Below are 21,019 nucleotides of genomic sequence, written 5' to 3'. Positions count from 1 at the left end.
ATAGGGAAAATTCACAAGCTAAAATAAAAGATAATCTAATGCATTTCTTTGCTATTACTTACTGTTTCTGTAAAATTAGATGTATCATTTCAGTAGGAGCTGGATTACTTGCTTGGTCTCTCTCTTTGTCTCAGAGAGAACACCACACACAGCACAATGCAAAAACCTTCCCTCACAGATTTGAAATTATCTTCTCCCCTTATTGGTCCTTTTGGTCAAGTGCCAACCAGGTTATTTGAGCTTCTTACCCCTTTACAGGTAAACGAGGGATTTTATGCTACCCTTAGCTGTATGTTCATGACACTTCCTATCCGAGGTTCAAAAAGTCTTAATCACTGCATCTTCTCTCTCCTCCTCCTTACTATATCCATTCCAGGGACAGACTTAAAGATAAGGAACCAATAAGCAAGTGAACCAGGAGGGACCAATGATACGGCACAGATGTGAGGTCTGTGGGGGCTGGCTTTGCAGGCAGGCGCAGGGGAGGGGTGTGTGGTAAGTTGTGCTGCAGCAGAATCATAGATTCCAATGTCAGATGGGACCACTGTGATCTAGAATACTCGCCTGCCTAACAGAGGCCAGAGGACTTCGCCACTTCAAACAGGCATTAATTCAGGGAAGATCTTTTACAAAAATATTCACTCTTTATTTAAAAATTGCCACTGATGGTGAATCCACCACAACTCTTGGTAAGTTATTGCAATGGTTAATTACTCTCATGCAAAAATTAGCAACTTCTTTAATTTTTGAATTTGTTTAGCTTCAACTTCTAGCCTTCGGATTACATTACACCTTTCTCCGATAGACTGAAGAGGCCATTATCAAGTATTTTGTTCCCAATGTAGGTACTTATAATCTGATCAAGTCAGCCCTTAACTTTCCCTTTGTTAAACTGAATTGATTAAGATCCTTAGGTCTATCACTATAAGGCATGTTTTCCAATCCTTTGATCATTCATGGTTCTTCTCTGAACCTTCTCCAATCTATCAACATTGAATACCAATTTATCAGCACAGTGATACTTGTAGTTAATGTGGCCCAGCACTTCCTATTAAAACACCAATTTCTGGTTGCTTATGACTTCGCCAAACTTTAACCATTCACGTTTTTTTCATACTGAGTATCTGCTTTCTCTTCTAGGGTTTCAGCTAAAACAGATGAAGTACAGTTTCCAAGTAGAAGGTTAGAGAAAAATCTCAGTTCACACATGTTCAGTAGAAACTTGTTAGCTGAAGATTCCATCTGCACTCAGGGTATGGCTACATTTGGAATTTCAAAGCGCTGCCGCGGGAGCGCTGCCGCGGCAGCGCTTTGAAGTGTGAGTGTAGTCAGAGTCGCAGCGCTGGGAGAGAGCTCTCCCAGCGCTGCATGTAAACTACATCCCTTACGGGTGTAGCGTGCAGCGCTGGGAGCCGCGCTCCCAGCGCTGCTGCCCTGATTACACTGACGCTTTACAGCGCTGTATCTTGCAGCGCTCAGGGGGGTGTTTTTTCACACCCCAGTTGCAGCGCTGTAAAGCGTGAGTGTAGCCAAGGCCTCAGCATGCCCCATTCCCTCACAGCTCCTACATAGCAACTAGAAAGCACATGCATCATCCACACTGAAAGACGCAGCATGTTCTATCCCAGGGCTGTAAAAACTGACAGGGACTTTCTGAGCAACTGCTCCTCCTGGCTGCTGGACTGCTTTGGGACCAGATACAGAAATACTAAAAGCACACTCTCAATTACGCTTTTCTGGAATACAGGCAGCAAGAAGGAAGCATCTTAACTCAAATGCTGAGAGTCAAGAATAGTAGGAAGCAGCGCCATGTGCAGAAATTTTATTTTGATTATTGGGAGGCCCATGCCCCTACTTGCTCCCTGTCTGATGCCCCTGGTAGGAAGGGAGTGGGAAGAGAAAAACAGGCAGCAGGAGGAAGGTGAGAGAGGGGCACTTGTCAGGCATTTGGAGTGGAGGGAACAACAGCGGGCAATAATCAAGTAGAATGGGGAGGAGCAACAGCAGATGGGGAGCAAGGAGGTAGGAATATAAAGGGACAGGGAGAGGCTAGGCAGGGACAGAAAAGTTTATAACTACTAGACAATTCCTTACAGAGCCTGGAATTGACCCCAGGCATCTCAAATTTCAAAATTCATCTGGCGTCTAGGAAAGAGCATGATGAAACCCATGGGCAAAGTGCACGTCTCCATCCCCCTCTAGTAAGGAGCTTCACGTAGAAGATAGTAGCAGAAGGCTGTGATCATTTACTCCATTAGCTCAAGTGGCAGAGGACTGCGCTGTGAATCTAGAGCTTCCAGCACTGCTGTTGACCCATTTCAGGAGATGAACATGGATCCATATTTTGTTTTTTCCTTATTAAGTTTTTTAAAAGCTTAGAAAATTACATAAAAATACATGAGAAGAAATAGAAAAATAACTGTGGAAAAATAAGTAATGAAAGATTGTATCGCAATGCACATCTACAAGAGGGCTGAATCAAGGATATACAGGAACTCTTAATTTTGGCATTGCCTATGTTCTGATTGCTTCATTTCGCAATCAATATTCTTTCACATAGTTTTTTGGATGCAGTTTATATATATGGTGATGAGTCATCAGCATAGGCAACACCACTCTTGTATTGTTTGTATTACAATTACACATGCATTTGAGACCCCAGTCACGACACTGTTTTGTCTTAAATATGTCAGAACACATTTTTGTTGATTTGCAGAGACCAGACAAAATCATGTTACAACTATGTTAAGAGAAATAAACCTTAATGATTCCATTAACATGGTAATAACATGATTTGGTCTGATCTACATAGGCATAACCAAACTGTGTAGTAATACGGTTATGACTCAGTCATGTAACAGTAGCATAGACCAATCTTTCCCAACTAGTGTGCCATCAGGCTTGAATAGGTATTGCTTGGAACAGGTATTGCTTGAAAAACTACAAAAGAGAATTTCCTTGTATTTTAATTACTATTAGAGCTGGATCACATTCTGTACTTCTGCTCTCCAGGATGAGGCCCCTTTCAAATACTGTGTATGTGTCACATTCCATTCCACAAGAGCAAATTTGACTCCTGCAGGATGGGGGAAGGGGAAGGGGGAAGCCATCTACTGATTGGCTGTCTGCCTCACTGCCCCACCTCTTCCAGGGACAGAGCAACCAGTCAGAACTCAATCTCCCTCTTCTCCCTCCTGTGAGCAGTGGGTCAGCTCCTCTGCCCCTCCCCCCTGCAGCCACTGGTGGGGCAGGGGGAAGAGCCCCTAGAGCCGCTCTCCCCAGACTGTAAGGGGAGCAGGGACTCCATTGCAGCCCCCAGGCTTGGGAGATGGGAAGAACTCCTGGAGAAGCAGAGGTGAGGTGAAGGGGGGTGGGGCTGGGGGGTGAGTTGGGGGAGCTAAGAGGAGCAGAACTGGTGAGAGAACTAGGGGGGTCAAACTGAGTGGGGCTGAGGACAGAACTGGTGTGAGGTCATACTATAATATTGTTAACTGTATTGTACAGACTATGAATGGCAAAAGTAGTAAACGGCTTAATTCGAGCAATAAGAGGGCAAGTTCATTTGGAGACAATATGGTGGTGTACCTCAAAATAAATGAAGGTCTCAAGGTGTGCCATTGCAAAGAAAAGGTTGGGAACTACTGGCGTAGACAAGGGCTGTCGAGGGAAAGCATGAAGCTATATATGCACCTTATGATGTCAGTAAATAATTGTTAATCAGGCCTATGTGTCTCTAAAGCAAAATACATTCAGGTTCTTAGAAAATGATCTCTGTAGAGGACTTTCCTTTCATTCAATACAGAATATAATAGTATGATGTGTTGAACGGGAAAGAGGGATAAACTCAAAGATATTGAAACTGAGGGTATTATATATTCTGGTTACTACTGCAGATAACTTCATGGCTAAAATGGTAATGGAGATGGTAACATAAGAACATAAGAATGGCCATACTGGGTCAGACCAAAGGTCCATCTAGCCCAGTATCCTGTCTTCCGACAGTGGTCAATGGCAGGGGTCCCACAGGGAATGAACAGAACAGGTAATCATCAAGTGATCCATTCCCTGTCGCTCATTCCCAACTTTTGGGAAACAGAGGCTAAGGACACCAACCCTGCCCATCCTGGCTAATAGCCATTGATGGACCTATTCTCCATGAATTTATCTAGCCCCTCTTTGAAAGCTGTTATAGTCTTGGCCTTCACAACATCCTCTGGCAAGGAGTTACACAGGTTGACTCTGCATTGTGTGAAGAAATACTTCTTTTTGTTTGTTTTAAATCTGATGCTTATTAATTTCATTTGGTGACCCCTAGTTCCTGTGTTATGAGAAGAAGTAAATAACACTTCCTTATTTACTTTCTCCACACTAGTCATGATTGTATAGACCTCTATCATATTCCCCCTTAGTCGTCTCTTTTCCAAGCTGAAAAGTCCCAATCTTATTACAGTCTCCTCATACGGCAGCTGTTCCATACCCCTAATCATTTTGCTGCCCTTTTCTGAACCTTTTTCAATTCCAATATATCTTTTCTGAGATGGGGCAACCACATCTGTATGCAGTATTCAAGATGTGGGCGTATCATGGATTTATATAGAGGCAATATGATATTTTCCGTCCTATTATCTATCTCTTTCTTAATGATTCCCAACATTCTGTTCACTTTTTAACTGTCACTGCACAGAGAGCGGATGTTTTCAGAGAACTATCCAAAATGACTCCAAGATCTTTTTCTTGAGTGGTAACAGCTAATTTAGACCCCATTATTTTATATGTATAGCTGGAATTATGTTTTCCAATGTTCATTAATTTTCATTTATCAACATCGCCGTTTTGTTTCCCAGTCACCCAGTTTTCTGAGATCCTTTTGTAGCACTTTGCAGTCTGCCTGGGACAAATTTTCCCACCTCAAAATGCACACCCTTTTTCCAGATCATTTATGAATATGTTGAACAGGACAGGGCCCAGTACAGACCCTGGGGGACACCACTATTTACCTCTCTCCATTCTGACCATTTATTCCTACCTTTTGTTTCCAATCTTTCAACCGGTTACCGATCCACGAGAGGACAGCCCCTCTTATCCCATGACAGCTTACTTTGCTTAAAAGCCTTTGGTGAGGGACCTTGTCAAAGGCTTTCTGAAAATCTAATTATGCTATATCCACTCAATCTCCCTTGTCCATATGCTTGTTGACCCCCTCAAAGAATTCTAGTAGATTGGTGAGGCATGATTTCCCTTTACAAAAACTCTGTTGACTCTTCCAGAACAAATTATGTACACCTATGAGTTTGACAATTTTGTTCTTTACTATAGTTTCAGCCAGTTTGCCTGGTACTGAAGTCAGGCTTACCAGCTGGTAATAACCGGGATCACCTCTGGAGCCCATTTTAAAAATTTGCATCACATTAGCTATCCTCGTCATTTGGTACGGAAGCTGATTTAAATGATAGGTTACAGACTACAGTTAGTAGTTCTGCAATTTCACATCTGAGTTCCTTCAGAACTCAGCCATGAAGACTGATGCTAGGAATTCATTTAATTTCTGCGCAATAGCCTTATCCTCCTTCAGTGCTCCTTTAGCATCTTGATTGTCCAGTGGCCCCACTGGTTGTTTAGCAGGCTTCCTGCTTCTGATATACTTAAAACATTTTTTGCTATTACTTTTTGAGTCTCTGACTAGCTGTTCCTTTCTATTTTTCTTAGTAGGATTTAACTTTTTAAAGGATTCCTTTTTACCTCTTACTGATTCTTTTAGTTTGTTGTTTAGCCACAGTGGTCCTTTTTTGGTTCTCTTACTGTGTTTTTAATTTGGGATAAACATTTAATTTGAGCCTCTGTTATGGTGTCTTTAAAAAGTTTCCATGCAGCTTGCAGGGATTTAACTTTTGTCGCTGTATCTTTTAATTTCTGTTTCATTAACTTCCTCATTTTTGTGTAGTTCTCCTTTCTGAAATTAAATGCTACTTTGTTCTGTCTGTTATTACTTGGAACCACTTAAATCCTACTTTTTGTATTTAATAAAATCACGTTTTACTTAATTAACCCAGAATATGTATTAATATCGGGGGGGGGGAAGCAAACAGCTGTGCATCTCTCTCTATCAGTGTTATAGAGGGCGAACAATTGTGAGTTTACCCTGTATAACCTTTACACAGAGTAAAACAGATTTATTTGGGGTTTGGACCCCATTGGGAGCTGGGTATCTGAGTGCTGGAGAAGGAGCACTTCTTATGCTGTTTTCAATTAAGCCTGCAGCATTTGGGGGACGTGGTTCAGACCTGGGTCTGTGTTTGTAGCAGGCTAGCATGTCTGGTACAACCAGGCAAGGTAGTGGAATCCCAAGCTAGCAGGGAAAACGGGCTTAGAGGTAGTCTCAGCACATTCAGTTGGCAGTCCCAAGGGGGTTTCTGTGATCCACCCCATCACAGGATGGTTTCAGACTCCCACATCAATCTATTCTCCGCCCCAACCCCTGGTTGTCTTCCCTAACCCACATGCCTCCCCATCCTCCAAGCAAAATGAGACTTCAAGCACTGGACGTTGTGAGAGCTTCATTTGGACAGGACCAAGTCATTCATGTGTACACCTAGACCCTTCATGGCATTTGCTGAAAGGGTAAAGGGACAGCCAGAGTCACTGGGTCTCAAACTGTGTCAGTACTTTCCAGGTTTTGCTAAAATACCCACCTGGACAGTTGAACTCATTCTTCTAGGGCTCAGACAGCCCCTGTGGCCTGCTTGGGTAACATTCTGTATCAGAAATATGTAAACTAGCAGCAAGGGGTTTGATCCACATTATTACCATTTGTTATTCCTTGATGCAAGCTGCCAGGTCAAATGTTTATTTTGAGAGGGTAGTCCTATACTCATTCTACAAGAAGGCCTGTACTCATACACCTCCTGGCACTAGGGTACCTTGTCTGCCTGGCGCAAAGGTTGCGGATCTCTCGAGACATCTACATAGACCAGGGGTCAGCAACCTTTCAGAAGACTGGAAGTGGTTAGGTCATTACAAAACTAAACCTAATTTCCCCAATACTAATTTCCCCCTACTGTTACTCACACCTTCTTGTCAACTGTCTGAAATGGGCCATTCTCATTACCACATCAAAAGTTATTTTTCCTCCCTTGGTATCCTGCTGTCAATTGAATTGTCTCGTTAGACTGACCTCATACTTGGTAAGGCTAATCACATCTTTTCATGTCTTTTATATCTGTTCCTGTGTTTTCTACTCCATGCATCTAATGAAGTAGGTTCTAGCCCATGAAAGCTTATGCCCAAATAAATTTGTTAGAAATTAAAAGGTACTGTGCCAAAAGTGAAATACCTGCAAGCTGTATGGAAACTTTTTAAAGCTACCATAATAAAGGCTCAACTTAAATGATTGGTAGACAAACTAATCAGAGGACGAGCTATTCCACCCATCACCCCTTTTTGGAGTCCTTAAAAAGGGAATTTGAAGGCTAGAGTGGAAGTATTTCATCATCATACACAATCCTTGACATATCATTTGGGACTCCTAAGAATCACCATTGCACCTGTGAGGACCCCAGCATGGTAAAAGTGCTCTCTTCTCCTCCCTCATGTGTCCATTTCTGTCCTCTACTATCTTCCCCTTGTCCTGTCCCAGCTTTTTACCTGACACTGAAATCAACTGCACTAACATAGTGAGAGGAGACAGCCAATTCAACTCCACTCGTACTACGGCTGACTGAACTGCCAGCCCAAAATCTGTCCATGACAGACTAGCTACCCTGTATCCTGAGAACAACAACGAAAGCTGTAATTGCCTCTAGCTTTATTAGCCTCTCTCTTCTCTCTCTTGTGTCTGTCTGTTTTGTTGAAAGCAGAAAAGTGACTAGCATTCCTGACTCAAAGATTGAACAGAACCAACCCCTTTCTTCCCCTCGAGGAAGAACTTCTTAACAGAATAACAGACTAATCAATATTCCTTCTCTCTGAAGAGACTTTGATAGGTTTTGGTTAATTCTGTAATCAAAATTACACAATTAGACCAATATGGCCAAAACTGGTATGGGTAGTTAGGAGGGCACATAGGTGAATATTAGGTGGGTGATCCTGATGAGTTCCCAGTTACCTTCCTGTTCCTCTCAGAGTCCACCCTAGACTCTCTAGGGGACCTTCATTGTGCCACCCGTGATCTGGAAGTGACACCCCTGGAAGGAGCCTCTGAGAGAAAGGACAAAGACTAAGCCTTCTCAAAAGGAGACGCAGATCTCTCCAGCGCACTCTGTCTCAGTGTTTGGTACCAATCCGACAGAGATGTCTCAGCGCTATGTATGGTAGCAATGCCAGCACAGAGTGTTTGTGCACTGCTGGAACAGAAGACTAACAGTGCCAAGGAGGTGAGCAGTGCAGGATCTTTGTGTGGGTGCACCATGACTCAGTGTTAGCAGAGCTGGTGTAGAAGTGCTTGGCATCAGCTTGCTCAGTGCCAAGGACAAAGACTTCTTTGTTGTACCAGAAGCAGCACTGCTTTTGAGCCAGGCAGAGATTTCTACCTTAAGATCTCAGCAGCCGTGAGTCTGAGGTTTTCTGTCCTGAGGAGGGGGATCGGTGCCTGCTCTCATCCTCCATAGTGATGCTGCTTGCAACCTCTCTCTAAGTGTGTCATTCTTTCAGCTGACAAGTAGGGCTTATGCAATGCAGCCCAGGAGCCTGAAGAGGCATCTCAGCTAACCAAGGTGCTGTCCACATGAAGTTCCTCTGATAGTCTTCTCACATCTGATAAGGCTTGCCTGGATCTTTCACTGAAGAAGAGCTTCAGCTTCACCTTCCTGGTCTTACAGATTAAGCAGTGTGCCAGGGCATGGCCCTCACGAAGGCAAAGCAGGCACTGGGAATGCCCACTATTGATGGGCATAGCAGCATCACAGGACAGGCAGATTTTCAAGCCCAATGACTTAGGCTTGGTCTACACAAGAGCTTATTTTGGTATAACTTATTCGCACCCCAGGGTGATATAATTCACGTAAGTTACTCCAAGCTAAGCACCAGTGAAGACAGCACTATGTCAGCAGGAGAGCTTCTCCCGCCACTATAGCTACCGCCACTCATGGAGGTGGAGTTATTATATTAATGGGAGAGCCCTCTCCCATTGGCATAGAGTGTATTTACTAGATGCACTACAGCAGCGCAGCTGCATCATTGTAGTGCTTCTACTAGATTAGTCCTCAGGATCAGTCACTTTGGGCTTCCATTCGGGAGGAGAAGGGGGCAGACTCTCGTGCAGTGTGTTCTATACCAGGGAAACACCCTCATACAGCAGGAAATCCTATCACCACGCTGTTCTAAAAGTTAAGCAACTAAGTTAATTGGCAAATAAAAAATGTATCAGTGCTGAGTTAAAACTAACAAACTTTCTAAACTGAAGAACAACTAAACTACTTATTCAGAGCAAAACTACACGGTTCAGTCTTGAAGACAAGAGTGGAAAGAAGAAAGTGAGTGTTGGTTGCAGTGACACCACCCTTTATGCCCTCAGCTATAGGGAGTGAGACAGCACTCAGGATACAAGTGCATGCCCCACGCACAGTGCTATTCAAAATAATCTGATCTCATGTGCATGGGAGTATAAAATTTCAGCATGCACTCAAAAGTTCACTGCTCCCGAGGAGTTACGTCAGACTCTTTAGAAAACTTAGTTTCCTCTTTATTATATTTTCATAGAAGGAAAACATGCTTCAAACTGTGAATTACTATCTCAATTACATAACCGTACATTTTGAAATGTTTTAATGATTGAGTGAAGATACAACCAATCATATACAGATAGATATCTGATCTTTTAAAAATGTAGATTACTTGTCTATATTTTAATATTTTGAAGCCTGTCATTTAACATAAAATATAGTTAAACAATGGAATTATCTGAGTAACACTTTCATACCACAAAGAAGCCTCAAAATATTCTAGTTCTAATTGTCCTCAGCAACATTACAACATTTAATGTGACACCATATTCATTAGAACAAGGAGTTTATAAATTACAGTAGAACCTCATTAATTCATCCTAACCACTGGCAGACCTACTGGGAATTCATGAATTTTGTGAAGTAACAGCTGAACAAAACAAAAAGAATAATGCACACAAAATGTATTTTGCTCCATTTAGTTTGCTAATTGACTATTCGTTTTAATTTCCTGTAATACTTCTCAGCATGCCAAAAAAAAAGGTTAGGTAAGTGGCAATATCTGACTTCTGCTTTTTATAACAACTTGTTTTATTGTTACCTCATCCCTCTCCCATCCACATTTGTCTATTCTGTCCACCTGTTGTGTCCTGTTTAACATCTGATTTATAAGCTCTCTGGGACGACGACTGTCTTATTTAGTTATATAGTACCAGGCACAATGGGACACTGATCTCTTTGAAACAGCAATAGTAAGGGCAGTGCTGCATACTTTATTAAAATAATAATTAGTCCTGCCATGAGCGCAGGGGACTGGACTAGATGACCTCTCATGGTCCCTTCCAGTCCTGTGATTCTATAAGTCAGTGAAAGTTCATAAAATGATACAATATATAACTTTTTGTCTGTCTGAAAATTAACTATGAAAAAAAGGTCAAGCTGTTTTCAGTTATGAATGTTATGAACAAGCATAATAAAACAAGACAGAGAAAATGAATTCGTTCAAACAAGAAGGGGCTACTGATATGATTCAAGGACTGTTTAAATCATACTTGGTAAAAAGAAGATGTGGAGCCGGAAATTAATTAATCAAAATGGGTATGGTGGATATTAACCCTAATTGTTGGGTAAAATAATAAGGGGGATGAACTATGCCTCCCACTTTTATCCATTTTGGGATTCTTAAAAAGAGACTGAAAAAGCCCACTATCATCTCTCATCCCACCTTGTATACTAGCCCATCTTGTCTCATACTCCCTGGTCCCAAGACAGAATAAGCAGACCAGTCAAAGATTTTCTTCCTCAGAGGAAGGCCATTAGGGCGTGTTCTTGTTCAGAGAACTTTGTTCACAGGTGAGTTCTGAAAATCACTACATGATCATGAGATAAAAGGTGGGTGAGGTAATATTGGACCAACATCTGTTGGCAAAAGAGACAAGCTTTCAAGCTAAACCCAATAAAAAGATGTTACCTCATCCACCCTGTCTCTCTAATATCCTCCGACCAACACAGCTACAACACTGCAAACATCACATCGTCATGACATCCAGTTCTCAGCCCACCAGTGGGGATACCTAATTACTAGTACCACAAAGACACATAAGTGCCTGTTCTGTTACCTTCCTTTTATGTTGGTCCCTCCATCCCCACCCCTTCACTCTTCCTCCCAGCCTATCTTTCTCTCTAGGCTTTCCATCAAATCCTGAAATCAGTTGCATTACCTCAGCACAGCACGATGAGATGACCACAATCCAGCACTATCTAAGAAGAAAAGATGAAACCAGATGACATCCCTGACTGGAATGGGAACCAAGGTCCAAGCAATAGGTGCTGTAGTTGACCTGCCAGCCAAAGCATCCATTTGTGATTGACCAGTCATTGTTCCAAAAACATCAACAAAAGCTATATTTCCCCCATCTTTTCAATCCTTTCTCTGCTGTGTTTGTTAGAAACCAGAGAAGTGAATGCACTTTAAACATCAGGACTAAAAGTAGAATTAATCCTTTTCCTTTTCATCAGAGACAGATTGTTCTGAAAATGACACACTGATATTTTGCCTCCAAAACGGAGAGAGATTTTAAAGATTATGATCGCTTGTTTTCCATAATGAGTCAATTTCCCTGTTTCAATATATATGTTTGTTTTAATTGCTTATTCTTTCGTGTGTTTGAACAACAAAATTTCAACGTTTGAATTAATGCTTTTGGGTGTTTGGCAAGGAACTAAGTGAAACCAAGGCCTACATAGAAAAAAAAAATCCAAACCTCTGTAACGCTGTTTCATGTTGGACCCTGGACAGATTTTACAACACCCTTTAACTCTTGATCTCTGAAATTAATACAGCAGGACTGTAAAGAGCATGGTTTAGAAAAGTATATATGACTACAGGTCTAATTTTGCTTTCCGGTTCCCAACAAAGTCAATGGGAGTTTTTCTACCGGCCTCAGTCAAAACAGGATTGGACCATAAGGGCTAGATTTTCATGACGGCTCAGCACTCAACAGATTCCACTGAGAACAGTAGCTAGTGGGTGCTACAGACATTGGGAAATCTGGATTACAGGTTTCAGAAACAGAAGTCTAAAATTAAGCCATCCACCATCCCAAATCAGCTCCCCTTTTGAACAAACCCGAACTTGATCAATTTTCAAACCACTAGCAAATTTGATTCAGATTACATTCTGAACAACAATATTTTGATTTATCATGTCTTCTAATCAATCACATTACTTAAAATAATTAACTATTTTGTAACAATCTCCTAAAATATAAAAATGTTTTGGTAGATTAATTTGGCATTTAAAAGACCGAGCAATCTAAATTACTGTTAATTTATTATATAAGAACAAAAAAAGCCCACCTTGTGAAATTCACATTTCCACTTCATTGGTGTCAAATGTAAACAAATGTTCAAGAACAGAGTAAAAACAATACCAGCTACTGGAATATGAAGAATTACATCTACGACCAAATGGCACGTTTACACAAATCTGAGCCCCACTGAAGTTAATGACAGACATCCACTGAATTCACTGGAACCAAAATTTGGCTCTTTAGAAATCCCTAACATTATTTGAAAAACACTGTACAATAAATCTAGTCTTGTCAGCAGGTCTCTAAAGGGATTTAGAAATCTCTGCCTTTTTTTTTTTGATTTGGTAATAAGTATTTTTTGTTGAATCTTTAACTAGTCTATCTTCTATATCACTTTATTTACTGAAGCTTTAATCTTTTAACTGCTTTATTTCTTCATCTCTATACAGTTATTCACAGAGCTTAAATATTCCTTCCATACAGCTCTAGTGTGGCTAAAACAGATGTATTATTTTACAAGGTTCTTGGATGTCACCAGTCTACTTTGATAAACATATTTTTTTTCCTAAATACATCTAAAAGATGGGACACATGAGAGAAAAAATTAACATAGCTTGATTGGACTTTCCAATACAATGTTCACATTTTATTTTAAGGATCTTAATAAAAAAACATTTCAGGATCAATTTGAATGCATGTGAATAGGGAATATGCAGTTCATACAATCCTACTAAGCCACTACTAACCCAGAGAGCTTTCAGAACCTGAAAAATGAGTAATACTTACATGCACTAGAATCAATACTAAAAATGATCTATTTTATCAGTGAGTGATTTTTAGTGAAATTTGTCCAGTGACAAAATGCAGAGTCCTACCCAGATTCAAGTTGTCTTGTCAGATCATCATGTTCTCACTACAGGAATGATCCAAAGTCCATTTAAGTTGCCTGGATGCGGCCCTTAGCCTTCCCCTTAATTTTCCCCTACTGCCTGTTCTAAAATATGATCCATAATGTTTGAATCCTAAACTTTGAAAGCACTGTGAAAAAATGTATTTTCAAAGAAAAGACAAGAGTCAAGAAAAAATGTAAATGTTATTTGCTTAGCGGGGATTTGTAGTAAGGTAAAGGTATCATAAGATATAGCCAATATGCCGGCACTTAGCATACTCAACTTCGTTAGTGATTTGGGTTGAGTTACTCAGTTCTTATACAATTTCATTACTACTTATGGAATCTAAATGATGAAAAACCTAATTCCAGTTTGCAAAGCCATTATTTTTCCCTAGAGATATTGCTTCAGTTAATAAAGTCTTCTGCTATATTTTTCAGATATAATATGATCACTGTATTAGTATTGTTTGATATATTTAAATCACAAACACAAAATAGATATGGTAAGTAAATACAGTTACTGTGGTTACTGTCATCTGTAAAGGGCTGTATCTACTGCCGTATTCTAAAATACAAATAGCAGCATTTGACAAGAATGCTTGCAATTCTAAATACATTACATGCCAGCCATATCAATCAACCAGATACAAAAATGACATCCAGAAGAGTTACAGATATTCACAGATACAAATGGAATTAGAAAAATAAGATTTACAGCAGCGGAATTACACCTTTCTTTATGGTTTGTATATTTTTATGAAGTGCCATATATAAAATGTTCTGTTTTTCCAGATATCATATTATTCTCCAGAGACAATTCAGTATTTTCCAATTATACAAAGTTACAAACAGTACAAAATTCTTAAAGAAATTATAACAAGCCTATACCAGGGTTCTCAATAATGCACTTTGTTTTCAAGAGATATGTAACTAGTTGGCAGATTTTAAGGAATAAAAGAATTCCTTCTTTACTTAATCTAAATGTGTTAAACAGCAAAGGTGTAGCTAGGTGAATAGCAATGCAATCTAAATGAGATTTTAATAGTTTGAATACTTTACAGATTTCTTACAAGTTTTAGCTAAAAGATAAAGGAGACTTTTAGTAGCTCTTGATTTATACTTGCTGTTCAAGACAGGCTAATTTTAAAGCCAGAAAAAGCTCATTTCATGAACTGATTAATGAATATCCAGTGACAAGACAGACAGCTTACAGTCTGACACATGAAACAATTCATTAGGGATAAAACAAGCAGTAAAATACAAAATGCAATGCAACTTTAAGACTTCCACATTTGTCTAAAAATAAATATTTTGAATTTTGAAAGCCTGGAAGCAAAGTGAAATATATTGGAAAATTGATTTCCATTTGAAGCTTATTGCTTTTGGTGTTCAATACTCAAACATAATAAAAAAGGTGTTACAGAATTTATTGTTTTAAAGATATGTATAAAAAAATGTATTTAGTATTTACATTTCAGTATAATCTGAAAACATTTCTACAATGCATTTTTCTATTTATAAAAGCTCACCACTATTCTGTTTTGACAGTACAAAAATTAATATACTACCTTTCCTCTCAGAACGTTTCTTACGCCTTCTTTTATAGCGACGCCTCACAATGCTGAAGAAGGACCCCATGTTCAAAGTCCCAGTTAGCAGAGATGCCATGCAGGTTAAGTGCTACAATCCACAGTCAGCTCAGGTTGCCAGAGTGCTAAATCTCGCTCTGTCTCAATAACTCACTGTATTAATACAGTGATTTATTTCAGTAAGTCATAGAAGCAATGAGAACAGTTAACTCTGTGTTAACATGTCAGGACTACAAACTCTCCTTGTCTATTCAAGGTCCATTCATCAAACTGCAGTATTAACTGCACAGTACACTAAACACTGCAGTTCATTCCTACTATCCGCAAGAGGCACATGTGACAGTTAACCCTTACATATTGTTTTGAAAATGAGAGAGCAAGGAGGGACAGGTTTATTAAACTGAACATGTATTTCCAGAGATGAGGACAGCAACAACACATCAACTAGTTACAGTCTGTCTTTTCCTTTCACCATTATAAAATGGAAATAACCCGTATCACCGTTACAGTAAAATTAAGCAAGAAAATCCAAAACAGCAAGGTTAACTCAGACTGCACCCCTTCCTTTATATTTTACAGCAATTATCTGAACAATATATTAAAGCTACAATGTGGCAAGAAAAACAAAAACACTACACAATAGGCATAAGCAACATATTAAGGTTCATGCATGAATCTTCATTTTGACTTTTGTTGATTCATTTGAACTGTTCCAACTTGATGCAGCACTAGTGTAGTTTAAGCTTTCAACTTTCTATACCGCACACAGATATGTATATGCTTCTATTTTACACAAATAAATATGCATATATTATGTGTATATATGGATAGCTGTAAAAAAGGGTTACATACCTTTTGTAACTTGTTCTTCGAGATGTGTTGCTCATGTCCATTTCAAGTAGGTGTCTGTGCGCCGTGTGCACAGTCGCTGGAAGGTTTTTCCACAGCGGTACCTATCGGGTCGGCTGTGGAGCCCCCTGGAGTCGAACCTTCATGGTGGTCTGTATAGGACTCTTTGCTTAGGGGTCGGCCCCAGTTGTCTCTGTCTTTCTTTCTGGTTGGCCCCCTCCACCACCAGAGTATCCGGATGAGGATGGGAAAACAAGTACTCATACTCCTTGGAAGGCACAAAATATTTTCTCTCTACCCCTTTCGCCATGGAGGGAAGAGAGGCAGATGTTTGCCACAACACTTTAGTGGTGTTATGGATAGTCTAAATGAGGGGCAGAATCACCCTTGAAGGATCTTCAGGGACAGAATATCCACCATAGGGTCAGTCTCCTTTGAGAGCTCCTCCACATGCATGCTCAAGTTTTGAGCCACCCTTCTGAGCAACTCTTGGTGTGCCCGGGGGTCCATGGCAGGCAGTGTGGTGGTGTCCGCCACCGCTTCATCTGGGGAGCATGAGGAAGATGCCTGCAGGGGTACTGAGTCTTCCTGCCCCTTTGGTTCATGGGGATCCCCTTGCATTGAAACACCCTATGTCGTGCAGGGGGCAGTGCTGGTTCCCAGGCCCGCACCCATCTCAGTACCGCCCCCAGTGCCAGGTCCCGCAGCAGTCTCAGTGTCAACCTGCGTGCCCATCTCCTGCCCTTGCAGAGGTTCCCAGGCTACTAAAGTCGATGATGGAGGTACCCATGCCTCCGAAGGCACTGACAAAGATCTGGACCCTGGACCTCGGACTTAGTGGTAGGCCCACTGGATCCAGAAGGGCCATTGAGCCAGAGCCTGCCACCAGGGAGGCCAGGACATCATGGGTGGCAGCTGCCCTTCCTCTTGCCTCAAGTGACACCGGGGAACAGTGCTGGCTTCGCCTAGAGGCGATTACACCTCCAAGTCAGATGAGGACTCCAACATCAGCAATCAAGGGGGTGCAGAATGAGACAGTGCCAGGGAGCAGTGTCAAGGTGAGGATGAGTGGTGCCTTATCATCAGCTTGCGCCTAGAGGGCATGGTGCCTCTTTGCGGTGCTGGTGACTGCACCGTCATCGCAATGAGGTCCCTAGCTGCTTCAAAAGTATCCAGTGTAGAAGGAAGGTCTATGTCTTCCTCCCGACTCTCCCATACTGGGGAGTCCACTAGAACTGGACACAACAGACCTCCCAGTGAGGCTGGAGTCAACCATGCCAGCTGAGTCGGAGCCGGAGCAGGGTGTCCCAGCACAGGACACACACCCGCTTGTGCTTCCTTGTTCCACTACTTTAGTGGGAGAGAGACCTCTCTCCATTTTCTTCCTCTTGCGCAGCACCGGTGAAGGGAACAGTGCCAGACACTCGCACTGGAGGAAGTCTTCAGCGCTGGGGAATGGCGGTGCCGAGAGTCCCTGGAGCCAGAGTCCTTTCTTGGCACTATAGTTTCTCTTACTGAGGTCAGCATGCTCCACACCAAAGTACTGGGCTTGGAGTCGGATGCCGCCTGGGGATGAAACTAACTAGACTATTTGAACTAACTAACCCTAAAATTTTAATTATTTACAGATAACAGTGAGAAAAAAGTCCACTAGGGGATTGCTTGCTGTTAGCAAGAGAGGAGCTGCTCCAACGATCATCATTGGCATTGTGAAAGTAGAATGAATTATATTGTGAAAAGAGAAAGGATTAAAGAAATGCTGTCTGTACCTTTAAGAAAAACTGTTGGAATGCTGCAATCCAGGTGTCAGGAATACAGACATTCACACAGAACAATTGCACCATTTAAGGGCAATTGGTGAAGTATTAGCCTCAGATCCATAAAGAGTTAGTAAGGAAGTAGGATATGCATGCTGTGCCCCAGGTGAATTTTACAGTTTTGCTTTCTTTGTTCTTTTGTCTGATTCCCGCTCTTTTATCTGTATAAATAAGACTGTTTTGGCCTTGCATGGCCGCTCACATATTCTGAATGTTATTGGCAGAGCGCTGTGCTAATAAAACAGAGTGGTCTGACAAATTGTGAGTCCTGATTCTAACTTTGACAGCAGTAAGAAAGAACTGAAGAGGCGGTGGGTCGGCAGGGACCTATATACACCTCCATGAAAACGCAACTTCAGGGGGCTCCACAGCCTACTTGGAATCGACATGAGCAATCACTCAAAGAACATAGTATAAACATGAGTATGCATACAGACACTTTGTTTTACATAGATGGATTAACACTACACACAGATTCTAACTTTTGAGTGTTGGACATTGCAACATTAACATGGTTTATAAAAAGGCTAGAAAATTACATACACTGAAGAAAACAGGGTTTATAGCATGTGAAACAATACTGAACCCCCACGCCCGGTAATTCAACAAGGTTTGACAACAGGCCCTATATCCACATCAGACTAAAGGAATAACTAATAGCAATAGTAAACTCTTATCCTCTACATAGACCAAAACACTCCAGGAGCAGATAACATATGCTATCAGAGGGATTACGCAGCATCCCACACACAGTGAGACTAAATTCTTCAGCAGCTGCCCTACATTCTCCTACCACAATATTCTGTCACTATGAAATACATGTCATTCCCATCCTTCTCCCCAACACACATACACAACTAAAGATCATAATTTTATGATAAGGTAAGCTTTGGTCAACTGGTAGCCAACATGTTACCAAAAATGAACAGATGACTTAAGTAATTGAAAAACTATTTTGACAGAATGTATTTTGATAGGCATACACTTTCAAATGATGTTTTCTTTTACTGTGCATTCTCTCGCTGGCATCTTCACATTTTTCTAAAACTCTGATAAAAATTATTCAGGCTCAAGTTGAGTAGGTCATCAATCATGCAATTTCCCCCCCTAAGGTTGCAATCTTGGTCTCCAGAATCTCAGATTTATTATTATTATTACTATTATTATTATTCATAAAGGCTCTAATCCTTATGGCTCAGAAGGAAATTTTCAAACTAAATGAATTTAACTACATAGTGATGCCTACCTGGGTCTGCAGAAAGCCGAAAACTAGTACTAAGATAAGTGTGAACTTTCCTATTTCTCTCAATGGAGCATTAACTTGCATGCCCCATGATGACTATTTAAATATAAGCACTTCACTATCTCACTACTGACCAAATCCCCACCACCACTCCCAGCTGAATCCTAGAGCCAAAAGGCCAGAGGAGCCCAGAAGGGCATTTGAGTCCCATCAAGAAGAAGTCAACATCACAGAACCCAGGAAGACATCCAAGACACCCTCCTAAACTGACCACATCCATTCTGGTAGAAAGTCAGTAGTCTGAGTAGTTATCAATGGTTTGCTGTCAAACTGCAAGAACGTAGCTACTGTAGTCCTGCAGAGGTCAGTCCTGGGTCCAGCACTAGTCAATATTTTCATTAATGACTTGGATAATGGAGCAGAGGGCATAAAATGTGCAGATGACACCAAGTTGGGAGGGGATGCAAGCATTCTGGAGGACAGGATTAGAATTCAAAATGACCTTGACAAATAAGAGAATTAGTCTCAAATCAACACGATGAAATTCAATAGCAATAAAACCAACGTAGTACACTAATAAAGGAAAAAATCAAATGCACAGCTACAAAATGGGGACTAACTGCTAGGTGCTGCTGAAAAGGACCTGAGGGTTATAGTGCATCACAAACTGAATACAAGCCAACAATGTGCTGCAGTTGTGAAAAGGCTAACATTCTGAGGTTTATTAACAGGGAGGTCCTGCTCTACTTGGCAATGATGAGGCCTCAGCTGGAGTACTGTGTCCAATTCTGGATGCCACACTTTAGGAAACATGAGGACAAGCTGAAGAGAGTCCAGAAGAGAGCAACAAAATGATAAGAGATTTAGAAAACCTGACTTATGAGCAAAGGTTAAAAAAAAATTGAGCATGTTAAGTCTTGAGAAAAGAGGACAGAGGAGGGACTTGATAAGTCTTCAGATATGTTAAAAGCCATTATAAAAAGGCTGGTGATCAATTGTTCTCCATGTCCATTAAAGATAGACAAGAAGTAATACGCTTAATCAGCAGCAAGATTTAGGTTAGATATTAGGCAAAAGCTTCCCAACTATAAGGGCAGTTAGCACAGGAATAGGTTTCCAAGGGAGGTTGTGGAATTCTCATCATTGGAGGCTTTTAAGAACAGGTTGGATAAACACCTGTCAGGGATGGTCTAGGTTTACTAAGTTCTGACTCAGTGCAGGTGGCTGGACTTGACGACTTCTTGAGGTCCCCCCAGCCTGTACATTTCTATGATTGTAGAGCAACAGAGGCTTGGTCTTCTCTGGTGGTAAGAGTTGGGACAGGTAGTTGTCTTTCTGACTGCAGGGGCTGCTGCTCCCCCCTCTGCTAAATGCTGTGTGCAGGCTCAGGCAGACATCATGCATTAGTTACATTCAGTTTACATTCTCAAGTTTTTTTCTTCACAATCATGAGGACTAGAAAACAGATTCTGCCAGTGTTTTGAGAGAATGGAGTCTGGTTTCCTGCCAGAGTTTAGGACTACCAATATACTTTCCCACCTTCCCCACCCAAATCAAGCCCTGAACTTAAGGCACTACTTTTTACTGGTAAATTATTCCAGGCTAAATTTGAATTATCAGAGTTCACAATAAGTGACACATGGGGAGAGGGGAGAAGAAAGTAGGGAGATGTATACTCAGAATAGGAAAAATATTTTTACCTTCTTATAACTCAAGAGAGTTAACTTAATTTTTCATACACTGAAAAGCAACAATCAATTTAAAAGTAGTCGCTTACCTGGAGAGCAAGGAAGATAGCTAATGTCTGTATGGACCTGAGGAGGATTAAACCATTTAGAAATGTGGAAGAGAAAAAAATATTTGTGAGAAGGGAATTCCGACTCCGATTCACAGAAGATGGATTCTATTTGTTAACAGTGGTTGGGAGACCCTCTTCTAAATTGATCACAGCAGTAGGAATCTGGAAAAGAAATGAAGACGTTACTCACCTTGTGCAATGACAATGGTTCTTCGAGATGGGTGTCCACTGTAGGTGTATCTGCACCCCTGCACTTCTAATCAGAGATTTTAGGTAGCGGTGTCTGTTCAGCCCGCGCATGTGCCCTCATGGTTTCCCTCGAGGCGATCTAGCGCTGCATGGGTGAACCTCAGATCCTTCTC

The 21,019-nt window shown here is 41.1% G+C and overlaps 1 protein-coding gene across 8 annotated transcripts in view; it reads right to left on the bottom strand.

The window, feature by feature from the left end:
- Nucleotides 1-21,019, bottom strand: part of ADARB1 (adenosine deaminase RNA specific B1) — a 270,641-nt gene that overhangs the window by 138,915 nt on the left and 110,707 nt on the right. For 4 of the 8 annotated variants that reach the window (XM_030580000.1, XM_030580003.1, XM_030580002.1 and 1 more), the window contains one exon: nt 20,637-20,819. The exons of 3 other annotated variants lie outside the window; for them this stretch is intronic. The gene's annotated coding sequence lies outside the window, so the exon portion shown is untranslated. Of the gene's footprint in view, nt 1-20,636; nt 20,820-21,019 lie in introns of those variants that run through there. One more of the 8 variants, XM_030580008.1, reaches the window with a different exon arrangement.

The sequence above is a fragment of the Gopherus evgoodei genome, chromosome 11 (assembly GCF_007399415.2).
Source record: "Gopherus evgoodei ecotype Sinaloan lineage chromosome 11, rGopEvg1_v1.p, whole genome shotgun sequence".
NCBI classification, from domain to species: domain Eukaryota; kingdom Metazoa; phylum Chordata; order Testudines; family Testudinidae; genus Gopherus; species Gopherus evgoodei.
The sequence above is the reverse complement of the archived record's forward strand: the minus strand, read 5'-3'. Positions and strand labels throughout refer to the sequence as shown.